The sequence below is a fragment of the Podarcis liolepis genome (assembly GCF_965112155.1).
Source record: "Podarcis liolepis genome assembly, chromosome: 11".
NCBI classification, from domain to species: domain Eukaryota; kingdom Metazoa; phylum Chordata; class Lepidosauria; order Squamata; family Lacertidae; genus Podarcis; species Podarcis liolepis.
This window is the reverse complement of record NC_139565.1, coordinates 46,879,786-46,892,825: the sequence shown is the minus strand read 5'-3', so window position 1 is coordinate 46,892,825 and position 13,040 is coordinate 46,879,786. Positions and strand designations below refer to the sequence as shown.

The window sequence follows — 13,040 nt, the reverse complement described above, 5'->3', positions numbered from 1 at the left end:
CGAACCGCCGACCTTCTGATCGGCAAGTCCTAGGCTCTGTGGTTTAACCCACAGCTCTACCCGCATCGTATATTGTAATGTCTGGAGAATGCTGAAAGGCCATGCAGTCAGGTACTGGTTGGCCACTGTGAGATCAGGATGATGGACTATATAGGCCCAGCAGATTCAAGTTATGATTCTTACATTCTTGTTTAGTTCATTTATATACCACATTTCCACAGTAAACGAAAGCAATCCACAATTGCTCTACAGTGGTACCTCTGGTTACGAACTTAATTCGTTACGGAGGTCCGTCCTTAACCTGAAACTGTTCTTAACCTGAGGTACCACTTTAGCTAATGGGGCCTCCCACTGCTGCCGCACCGCCACCATGCGATTTCTGTTCTCATCCTGAAGCAAAGTTCTTACTATTTCTGGGTTAGTGGAGTCTGTAACCTGAAGCGTTTGTAACCTGAAGCGTCTGTAACCTGAGGTACCACTATATTTCACTAGCTCTACTGAAGAGGCTCCTCATGAGGCCGGAGGAACATCGCCTGGCTAATGTTTTATTGATTGATTGATTTTAATATGCTGTACAGAGCTTTGAGATTTTTGTTAAAAATATAAAGCGGTACAAAAATAAAAAAATAAAATAATAATAATAAATAATAATCATTAAGTTATTATCCCAATACACAAAGTGGGGGAAAGCCCATTTGTATCGAATCATATAAATAAATTTAAAACCAGCAATTCAACCAGGCCTGGTACCAGAAGTTAACCAGTTTGAACACTGAGTGGGGGCCACAAGAGCACAGGATTTCTCATTGACCCAGCCCAGTTATCTTACTTGCTGCCCTGTTGGCAGACTACTTTATAGCAGTGGATGGACAGCAGAGTCACTTTTGAATAGCAGCAACAGAAATATATAGTTTGACCACTTTGGAGGTGTGTGTGTGTGTTGGGGGCCCAGGGTCCCCTGAAATTAATAAAGTAAACAGAGGATAAATTCAATATTTCAATAATCTAGACCTTGTACACAGGGAGAACAAAAGCAAAATTAACAATCCAAAATCATCACCACTCATGTTACAAGTCCTTGTCTTGCTGCATTCCAGAGGGCCACAGTATCCTGGCTTAAATGAAGCTGAGAGGGTCTTCTCACCAGGCTAGAAATTTCACAGTTGCTTCCATTATCTCTCTCTCTAGAGATTGGAGTGACAATGATGGTAATTTCGTCCTCTTCCCCAACCTTCCTGAAGGAGCGGCTCCACCCCCATCGTTCTGCCTGGACACTGAGGTCCAGCGCCGAGGGCCTTCTGGCAGTTCCCTCACTGTGAGAAGCCAAGTTACAGGGAACTAGGCAGAGGGCCTTCTCAGTAGTGGCACCCACCCTGTGGAACAACCTCCCACCAGATGTCAAAGAGAAAAAGAACTACCAGACTTTTGGAAGACATCTGAAGGCAGCCCTGTTTAGGGAAGCTTTTAATGTTTAATAGACTATTGTAGGGTATAAATAATTTATTATTATTATTATTATTATTATTATTATTATTATTATTATTATTATTATTTTCCTGGTGTTTTGGCTGCCAGTGCTGATCATACTGGGGAATAAGCCCCATTAGACACAAAAGGGCTTATTTTTGTGCAAAACACACATGAGATAGCACTGCTAAAATTCACCAGATCCGATTCAAAAATGAAATCGTCACAAGAAACATTCAGGGTCATCGTGCTATTACAATAAAGGCTAGAGTTACCGTAACAGCGTCTCATCCTGATTACCTTTATTTCAACATCACATCTAATGGACTTCCTTCCAAGGAAGTGATTAGTACTTAGGCTTGAGAGTTTCTAGGACTTGTGTTCCAGAAAGGCTAATATATTCCTTTGAGTCATTTCACCAAGCAATCGTTTGACAGCCAAGTTTGCTCATCTCTTCCAGCGAAACATCTCAGGTGTGATGATGACAACATCAAGGGTCAAAAGCTGAGAAGAAGATCTTTGCATCGCATGCAGGAAAAGCTTTGATCAATGGAACAGTAGACAAACACATTAGAGGTATTAAGTGATGTGCTCTTGGATCATGACGCCTCAGCTGGATGTGCCAGATGTTTGGAATGATTACACTTGCCGATATAAGGCACAATTGGCACGTGGTCAGTGTTTAATCAAAACACATGAGATATATGCAGGCATTATAGACTGGAACATCCAGAAAAGGCTTCCCTGATACAGTGTGGAGGGGTGGGGGGTGGTGTTAACTCATAAGGAGAGGGAAGCAAGAGGGACTTGCATATGGAGTTGTGGCTTCTGAAGGTAGGGTTGCCATATTTCAAAAAGGAAAAACCAGAACACCTGCTTTTTTGGAAGACCCCGAAATTGCTGGAAGATCAATTTCACAGAGCTGAATACCATGTGGCTGATGTAACTGCAGCCCATCAAGACTCCCGCAGAACAGAGTATGAACATATCAGAAACCCATCCAGAGAGAAAAGAAAGCCATTTTGTACAGCTTTACTATTTGGAATCCTCTGAGACTCTATGACCTAATTGTTGGCAATGCAAATACAGATTCATGTTCTGTATTAAGAATTTCCTCATTACTCCCTGGTGAGTATATGCCAGAGGCCATTAGCTTCCTCCTCTGTGCTTTGTTTGTTGTCTGAGGCCTAAGCTGTGTGCATTGGATAAAAGCATTGAGCACAGGCTGCTATTTTCTTCTCCTTTCTTTCTTTTTTTTAAAATTGAGTTTGGTATTTTTAATTTGTCAAAGAGTCTTTCTTCCAGGAAATCAGCATTGCATCTCTAAAAGCATCAAAGGATGTGAAGGCGATATTCCCCCAAAAGGAAATTCTATATTCTTGGAGACTGATACTTTCATAAAAGTGGCACTTTGGTGTTTAACAAAGAATGAGATGACAAAGAATCTCCAAAGAACTACTCCAGGGGTAGCTGGAGACAAACAGCGGGAGGTTACCAAACTTTAAATTCCATGTCTTGTGATTTGCCAGAAGCCTGTGGTTGGCGTTTTTCACAGGCTAGAGATTAACTATGCCTTGCTGAGCGTTTCAAAGCAGGGGCAGAGGAAGGGGGCGTGGTGGGGGTGGGTCGCCCCAGATGTCACCACTGGGGGGGGTGACAAAATGCCAGGTGGCACTCACCGCGTGGCCTACAGCACACCAGAGCCACGCGTCTTTCCTGATGGTGACACATGGGCTTGGGTGCCCACAGGCTCTGCACTGCCCCAAACTGTCTGCCCACTGCCTCCCCCCCCCCAGCTATAGGGTGGCTGAGTGGAAGTAGGCAGGTAGACTCCTCTGAGGCCCCGCAGAGCGTCCTGCCCTGGCTGGCCCCACCCCTGAGTGCAGGGCACGTGTGCTGCCCCAGGCGCCTGATTGGCTTGCTCCGCCACTGTTTCCAAGTTGTTTAGTGGTGACCCATGTCATGTGACAGGCCTACCATTCCAACAATGGGATTGCTGAAGGTTACTAGGATGGGGATGAATGGGGATGGGTTGGGCAGGGCAGGCCAGGGATATACAGAACCATATTTTCTCCACTGTTGCACCAGCACAGCCCCAACCTTGCCACTGCCCTGCTCTAAATGGGGAAAACCTATGTATGTTGGAGCCATTCATGCATCATGGGGGGCAGGGATTAAAAAACTGAGGTGCTACTATGACACATACATCCCCTTTGGGTCCCTACACAGTGAGCAGTACTCATCGGCAGAACCAAATAATCATAAAATCATAGAATGGTAGAGTTTGAAAGGATTCCAACAGTCATCTAGTCCAACGCCTAGTAATGCAGGAATTTCAGCTGAAGCATCCATGACAGATGACCATCCAAACTCTGCTTACAAACCTCCCATGAGAGTCCACAACCCCCCAAGGGAGTCCTTTCCACTGTCCAACAGCTCATACTGCTAGATAGTTCTTCCTGAAGTTTAGTTGGAATCTCCTTTCTTGTAACTTGAAACCATTGGTTCAGGTCCTAGCCTCTGGAACAGGAGAAAGTAAGCTTGCTCCATCTTCCATGTGACAGCCCTTTAGATACTGGAAGATCTAAATCATATATCCTCCCAGTCTCACCCCACCCCTTCCCCCAAGGTCTGGAGAGATCTAAGCCACTTTTGAGGACCCAAGCCTTCATCAATATAAAGAATGATGGCACTAAAACAAAATAAGGCACCAAGACGTAATATGATTTTTTATACTTAGCAAATGCTTCTCTGGCTTTTATTATGTACAAATGTCCTAACTATTGAGAAAAAATCTACCTTTCACACGGTGTTGATATTTAGCATGGCAAGCCCATTTAAACACCCATGATGCAGTCTCCTTGCAAAGAAGCTGATCTTGTTAAAGAATATCCCAAAGTCACAAGGCATGGCAACTTTGCTGAACTGAAGGGAGCTGGGCATGTTTAGCCTGGAGAAGAGGAGGTTAAGGGGTGATATGATAGCCATGTTCAAATATATAAAAGGATGTCACATAGAGGAGGGAGAAAGGTTGTTTTCTGCTGCTCCAGAGAAGCGGACACGGAGCAATGGATCCAAACTACAAGAAAGAAGATTCCACCTAAACATTAGGAAGAACTTCCTGACAGTAAGAGCTGTTCGACAGTGGAATTTGCTGCCCAGGAGTGTGGTGGAGTCTCCTTTTTTGGAGGTCTTTAAGCAGAGGCTTGACAACCATATGTCAGGAGTGCTCTGATGGTGTTTCCTGCTTGGCAGGGGGTTGGACTCGATGGCCCTTGTGGTCTCTTCCAACTCTATGATTCTATGATTCTAAGTGAACTAGGTCTGGATCTGGTTAGTTTTCAGACCAAAGACCAATTGGGAATCCCACCTACAGCTCTTTGATTTCTACTCTGGAGAAAAGGTGGACTATAAATGTAATATTCTAAAAGCCTGGCCTGGAACTTACTACCACGGTGTGTTTTTTTACAAAGCCTTTTAAACTGAAGCAGGAGGATGAAATTTAATTTTAAGGGAAAATTTGAACAAGATTGGGAAGCTTTTAGAGGATGTCAAAATGGAAGCTTCATTGCCTGTGACAGACAGGGCAGCCCAGTACACTTGCAGAGCTCAGAAGATTCAAACATGGATTAAATTATCTTCATTCCAAATAACCCGAAACGTTTTAGCATTTAGGATAACAATAAAAATAATGGTAAAGCAAACCTTCCTGCCCCGTGAAGCAGTGCTCTGTTACAGTTTAATTAAATGATCCCATCTTCGGCGGTGTTTGGGAAACCAATTTTGCTCTATCTTCCAATTTCCTGTGCTTGAAATTGTGCTGAGATAGCAAAACACAAAAAAATATATTTAGAGAGAGAGAGAGAAAACACTACCTGACATTGTGCCTTTATGCCTTTATGCCTTTTTATTGCATTATCTGTCAAACAGGGAGCATGGAACCCCCCAAACAAACTCGATTTCCCAATCTCTTAAAAGTAACTGATTATTAATTAGATTCTGGTGCTGGTGGATGTGTGCATAATCATTTATGAAGCTTCTTTTGAAGAGAAACCAGAACCTTTTATTATTGCAATTATGAATGAGGGTTTGCTTTCATTTCATATTGCTATAGTTTATTACTAACCTTTCAGGCAGATGGTAGAACATTAAATTATTCTCTGCAGCACACTGATGGTCTTTTGTCTGCAGCCAAGTCTTTGTGGATAAATATATATCCTCCTCATTAATATGTCTGTCTGCAAGGAGGGTCTGATATCTCTAATGTTACTGTAGGTTGCAGGAGTCATTGTACATCACCCTTTGAGCTTACATCACAACCATCACCAGAGCCACAAATGTTTCCACAGAAATTTCATTGCCTTCTGAGCTGCCTCTTACTGGGGATTTCTCATCAACAGGGAGGCAACCTTGCTTGATTTCATAAAAGAAGGAGAATCTTCTTCTAGGCTGGAGGTCTTCAGGGACACAGCTGTAGCAGAGGGGGCATTGGTCTAATTTCAAATGGGTGAGAGAACCCAAAGGGAGTAAAGGCAGGAGGGAAGGGGGGGACATGGGGAGGTGCCTGAAAGGGATGGAATAAGGAGTGAGGGAAAAGCCCTCTGCAACCAAAAAGTTCATACCTCTAGCAAGAGTGATCAGGAAGGAAGAAGGGGAGAGAGGGAGGTGGGGGGGGGAGAAGAGGCTGGAGCAGAAAAGAACAGAACAAATTGGCCTTGCCCATTGGTGGTTCTGATGCTGTGTACAAGTCAGCTAGATAGCTCAGTTGATTGGACTGTGGTGCTGATAATACCAAGGTTGCAGGTTCGATTCCCCATAAGGGATAGCTGCATATCCCTGCACAGCAGGGAGTTGGAGTAGATGATTCTCAGGGTCCCTTCCAACTCTACAATTCTTTGATTCAAGTCACTTTTATTCTTTGACTCTGGCCTCTCCCACCACAAGCACTGTCCTGCTCCCTGCCAGCATGTGGTACCCAACACTTTACCCCTGAGGAACTGCAGAAGTTTCATTCAGAAGGATGCTCTGTGTTTGAAGGCCATTACTGTGCTGTGATTTCCTCTCCTCTCTCTCTCTCTCTCTCTCTCTCTCTCTCTCTCTCTCTCTCTCTCCATCTCTCTCTCTTTGGGGGGGGGTGTTCTTCCATGGGACAAATCTCTTGATGCCAAAGAGCCCTACAGGTCCTTCAGCAATGAGGAAGGATTATGGGGATGTTAGCCTAGAGGAGAGACTGACTACATTTAAATGAGAAACTACCCAATTTACAGTTCTCTAACCAATGCATGAACCCAGATTCAGCTGTCCTGCAAAATTCATCGTTCACCGAATGTTGTGTCACAGTTGTTCTGCCAAATAATATGTACATAAATACACAAATAAGAAGAAATGTGTAGAAATACTCATGTATGAGTGAAGATAGCACACAAAAATACATTGTATTAGTGGAGGTTGCTTACAAAAATGTGTCTATCAATCATAAGTGCACCTAAAAATATGCAGAAGAGAAATTTTGTAAGTATTAAAAAATAAATGGATGGATGAGCTGTTAAAATGGGTTGAGCCCATCTGCTCAGTATGCCCGAAACAGATTGTGACATCACTTTACCCTGCAGCCACCTGTCAGTGCAACTCATTGCTACCACACAATTGCTCACTCCACATTTGGCAGCCTCATGGTGGAATAGTAAATGTGACTTGAGCTGGGATTATACTGTAGCAACCACCCCATCCCTTCCGATTCATTTAATGACATAGACACTGCTCCAGATGCTAAATGAGCCTAATTAAGGGTGGAAGTCAAAACAGGTTTACTTGCTTTGTTGAACGTGCATCGCTCTGTGTTTGTGAATGCTGCAACCCACAACACATCTGGGTTTAATCCAAGTTCAGACAATTTCACAGGAAGAACTGAGTCATAGCTTGGGCACATGTTGAATCCCGGACAAGATGGGTTCAATAAGTGCAAACTGGGCTGGGCTCTAATTTGTGATATGGCGTCCATACTCTGGACCTTGGTTGGTAAAAAAAGTTCAAAATACATAATTACCAGACTAAATTTTACTCAGAGTAGACCCCCTGAATCTGTGCCTATTGCTTTTTATCGGGTGGTGAAAGAAAAATTGGCTATGCTCTCCTTCTACTGTGTTGAGGTTTTCCCCAGCCTTTGAGGGAAGATTTGGAGAAATTGCAGGGATGTGTGAGGAAAGGAGAGGGAAGAACAGCCCCATTGCACAAATGCAAAGCTTTGTGCTAGGGGAAGCACTTTGTTGCCCAATGGATCTACTCTATGACTAACATTAGCTACAACCTATTATTTTCATAATGTCACTTTTGTTTTTTAAGGGAATAGGATTATGATGCCCTTTCTTTAAGACGGGGTGCCCAAACTTTTTTCAAAGAAGTGAACATGTGTGAGGGCCGACCATACTTGTTCTTTTTTATGATTTTACCCCAAAGTTGTTGAGCTTCTACCCCCTGGAAATAAACTGCCACAGGGGCTGGATTAGACCGACCGGCGGGCCGGATTGGACTCCTGAAATGAGCTTTGGGCATGCCTGCTTTAAGATGAAGGACCTGTTTGGTTGCAAGGTGGGGTAGAATTATTAGGAGTAACTGAATAACCACACTCAGCCATTCTTTGAAACTTGCTGTTTCATTCTCTTTTCAGTGCCTGACATTGACTTTTGGGGAAGTTACCATAAATATAAGCTCCTCTTTTGGTTTCAAACATTTGGTGGTCTAGTATCTGAATAAGCCATAAATCATCAGCTTTTCCTGTCGGCTGTGGAATGGGGACCGTGTTGCCCGCTGGGTGCTGAAAACCTTTCCTGCCCATTGGTTAATGGAATTTGGAGTACCACAATGTTCTGCACCCTCCACCAAAAAGAGCACCGACAGACTACAGCCCAAGAACATGGCTGACAAACTGTACCCTTGAAATATGTCTACAAACCAGTGGAAGTTCAACATTTATTTATTTATTTTCACAATATTTATATGGCTGCCCAATAACATATGTTCTTGAACCGGACTACAAAAAAATTGAAAGAGAAAAATACAATATTAAAATGCATCCTCAAAATTGCAAAAAAAAGCTACATAGAATTGTTCCATCTAGTAAAGCACAGTATCTGAAGAATATAAAAGGCATTTATTTATTAACTTCATTGAACTTAGCTGCTGAAAGTTACTTGCATGCTTAACTTTTGCACTGAAATCACATGGGCTTAAAGTGATTACCTTTTGCTGAATCATGCCCTGCTGATTTTGACCATCATTTAGAAATCAAATGCTCAGGTTATGGATTTGTTTTGTGGGTTTCCCCTAGTCAATTTAGCGCCATCTGCTATGAAAGGTAGTTATTTTTATCATGGAATATCCCAGTCCACTGACATCGACTTCTAATGGGCTATTTGGCAAGTGTAGCGCACTGTCATGTAAGCATGGCATTAAAGCAAAGGTTAACATTGACAACATTAACCCTAATTGTTTATTTTGTGCTCTGCAAATAAAAGTCAATGTTTGGGATAAAAAATAATGGGATCTGAAACACACAGTGGAAATGTTTGCAGAAATTAGTGAATAGTGAATAACTCAATTTGAAACAGAAAATCAAAAACTGGAAGTATCTGTACGCAAAAGAAAGAGGAAAGTCTGGTTTGTAAAATAAAACAAAGCAATCATGATGATTTGGGACATCCAGTGTCCATGAACCCTCTGAGGTTTGCAGAAGTAAAAAAGAACTTGAAGGCATGGGTGGGGTGAGACATCTCAAAATAGCCCAGTGAGAACTGAGCATGCTGACAAGTTGCTCTTTTCCGTGAAGTAAAGGGACTATTCTAGACTCCTTTCTGTCAACCCACATGGGCAGGCAACAGTTTTGGGTGCCATGGGAGCAACAGCAACAGTATCAACCCTTTGGTTAAGTCAGCATCCCAAGGGATCGCAGAGCCAATCTAAACATACAGTGGAATTGCATTGGTACATGGTACTCGTTGGACTATACCAGAAATGGCAGCAGGTGGTGGTGGCAGGGTCAGGGTCGAAGAAGAGGTCCTTGAGGTATTGTGGCCCTGAGTCATTTAAGGCTTTACAGGTCCAAACCAGCACTTTGAACGGGGCCCTAAAAGTAATTGGCAGCCATTGCAGTCAGGCCAGGATTGGTGTTGTAATGTTTGAACCATCTTGCTCCGGTGAGCAACCTGGCTGCTGAATTCAGCTGCGGAGGAAGCCTCTCAGGCACCTGGCGCGCCCAAGGGTGGAGTGAACTGCCCATAGGGGTGGGGCGAACCACCCATAGGGGGCATGCTGCCCATAAGGATTGACTGTGTGGCACTCTTAGGGAGGGACAGGACAGGATGTGCTGTGGGGCCTCCCTCATCCGCCCTACAGCACGGAGCCTGTGGCTGGTGCCCATTGGGGGCGATCGGCACCCGGGGGTGGCACAGTGATCTGCCCAGGGGGGATTTTGTCACCCCCCTCAGAGATGACACCCGGGGCAGACTGCCCCCTGACCCCGTTACGCCCCAGCTGAATTCTGCGCCAGCTGAAGTTTCCAGATTGCCTCCAGAGGCAGCCCCTATTTCCTTGAAAGTAAATTCAGTGAAACTTATTCCCAAGTAAAGGTACCTAGGACGGCGGCTGCAATCATTAAAATCACAAAAGTGTCAAGAAATCCTATTTCACAGGGGTCTTAAGTTAGTACTTTATGCCCTCACTAATTGCTTATATATAGAAACACTTCAATCGTTCATGCTAGAGAGAGTATAGCATTTTCCTTTTTCACATAGGCTTGAGATGCCCCGACATCAGAAAAACTGGAGATGCTATAGGTTGCCTACTGAAATTAGGGGATGGATTGTAGCTCAGTTGTAGAGCATCTGCTTTGCATGCAGAAGGTGCAATCCCCACCATCTCTGAGTAGGACTGCCTGAAACCCTGGAGAGCTGCTGCCAATCTGCAAAGACAATATTGAGCTGGATGGACCAATGGGCTAACTCTATACAGGGAAGTTTCCTATGGTCCCAAATTGTACAGCCTACTCTAGTTTCTGCCGTTAACAAGTGTACCTTGTGGACTGTTAACCAACAGAGGCCGCTTCCATTTCATTTGTACAAAGTGTGCTCCTTTGCATTAACCATAGCATTCTCTGATTGGGACAAGTTGTTTACCTCTGCTAATTTGCGAGCTGAAACGTCACTAAAACTGAAATGCAGCATGCATGCGAGAGTCTTTCCAACCACTGCACGCTTGAAGCCATCTGTATACGAACACTTGTGGTTATTGTTAGGTAAACCAGCAAGTTGTGGATGAACAGGATAATCTACTGTGCGCATTAATGGTCGAGTGTATTTCCTGTGGCAACTACAACATTGCGTGCTAAAGGTCTTAAGAGGAAGCTTGCAGGTTTGCTGCTGTGCAAGGACTTCTGCTACATATCATGAATAAACAAATGCTAGCAGGGAAGGCTGACCAGACCCATGCCTAGATCTTGAAAGAGGACAAGGGCAAGGCCAGTGGAGAATTTTTGCAGGGAGCAGGTCTTTCTGTGGGTGGCCAAAGAGATGGGAGTGATATATGGACAGGATTCCCAGCAGGGTTAAAAGGCCCACACACTCTCTGGTCAGTTCAGATGCTCTGTAACCCTAGGTTTAAGCAGAAGTAGATCCAACTGACTTCAATGATGACTACGTACAAGAAGGCAGATATGCAGTAGGTGCTCAGCTTGGAGCTTCTTGGTCCTTCTTGGTGGAACACTGACCCTCTGGGTTTCTGAACCATTGTCCCTGTATCAGAACTTGAATTCTGACTAAAACAGGACTCGTGACTAAAGCCTATCCAGACTAGCAACATTCTTGCTTATCATAGGAGAAGGAAGGTCACTGATGCGGGCTTAGTAATTTGGATTTCCCCGTCTAGTTAACGTTTTCCTGAAGACCAGCAGCCTGTTCTGCTCCCAGCCCTAAGGCACTCTAAGCCACACTCATTTCAATTCAATGAAGCCTAGAATGGTTTTTAATGGAGGGGGTGCTTGAGAGAGGGGTTGGGCAAACCACTCCCTGAAGCACCACCCCTCTCATGTTAACATTGCTCGAGCAAGGGATATTTGACAGGTTAACAGGGCTGCCTCCCTTTCTATGATGTCACATGACTGACATGCAGATGACCTTGCCCACCTGATGAATTTGGCGCTTGGGGCCAATCCTGATCAGGATATGGCCTATGGAGCACAAAGAGTTCTGTATCCTTACTAATATGCACACTTTCTCCCCATAAATGCATTTTTGTGTGCGTTTCTTGGCTGGAGAAATGAATTGCAAAATTCAGAGAAAGTCTTGCTAGCTCAGTTGGTTAGAACATTGTGCTGATAATGCCAAGGTTGCAGGTTTGACCCTGTATAGGACAGCTGCATATTCCTGCTTTGCTAGGCGATCCTCATGGCCCCTTCCAACTCCACAATTCTATGAAGTGCAAACTTTGAGGGATGGCTGAGTTTTGGTTCGCATATTGTTTCGGAACACGTGGATTAGGTAAACTCACCTCTAAACGCAAACTGATTCAAATTTCTCCCTCATTCCCTAGACCAGAATGACAGGTACAAACCAGAGCGAGGCAGAACGCAATGGTGTGGCTTGGGCTTGACTCATGAAGGAATGAGTGAGAAGAATTCAGAGATAAGTAACAACAAAGGTGCTTTCTTTTCTTTTCTGTAATTGACACTTCCATAAATAGCAGGACTGCAACACCTGAACTTTCAAACTGAAGCAAAGATGTGTCTTCGTCTGTTTGCTCTACAAATCTTTCCTTGTTGTGAATACAAACCGGTACATCCGGGAAGAAGATACAAAGATTGCCTGCAAAGCGACTGACCTTTCTGAGGCACGGCGGATATTCTGAGCAAACAGAATAAACTCACATTATATCACCTGTTTGCCTGTAGCTGTCAGCTGCCTTGATTTTCTCTGCCAAGAGCTAGGAGTTCTGTACTTAAGAGAACAAAATTCTAGAGATGGGGCATCAGAAGCCATCTAGACCAACTCTTGCTTGCTCAATCTGTGATCCAGGATGCAATGGAGAGGAACATGGGATAATTAGGAAAGTAGAACCCAATGGCTTTCCAAGATACTCAATTTCCATTTTCTAGATTCCCATATTTCTGTAACAGTGCTCCTGCTAAGGACCTACCATTAATATCAGCAGAAATTATAAAGGAGAAGCTTTAGCATACTCACATTACACGTACCAGGGTTCCAAGATCTGGGGAAATGTTTGGATCACATCAGCAGGACATGCATGCCATGGTTGGGACTCAAAACACAGCCCTGCAACCTCACTCTACAGACTTTCCATCTTCACTTGAGTGTTATGGGAAGAGAACTCTTGTGTCAGGAAGGAAAACTGGAGGATTTAGACAGGTTGGGGCAGTGTGCCAAGACGACATTGGCACAGATCTGACGTACGGATCCAGTAATAAGAGCAAAAAAGTTGGTTATGAAAGGGATGCATGTTTTAATAAAGAACTGGTGACAGAACAGGCCTGGGGCAGCTGTGGAACCTGAAAGTCTGCTGCAGCC

General features: G+C 44.0%; 1 long non-coding RNA gene across 1 annotated transcript in view; it reads right to left on the bottom strand.

The window, feature by feature from the left end:
- The window catches only part of LOC310689088, a 36,708-nt gene extending 23,870 nt beyond the window's left edge, over window positions 1–12,838 (bottom strand). Inside the window, exon 1 of the long non-coding RNA XR_014517300.1 lies at window positions 12,699–12,838. This is a non-coding gene — a long non-coding RNA (uncharacterized lncRNA). The remainder of the gene's footprint in view (window positions 1–12,698) is intronic.
- Between the last annotated feature and the right edge of the window lie 202 nt (window positions 12,839–13,040).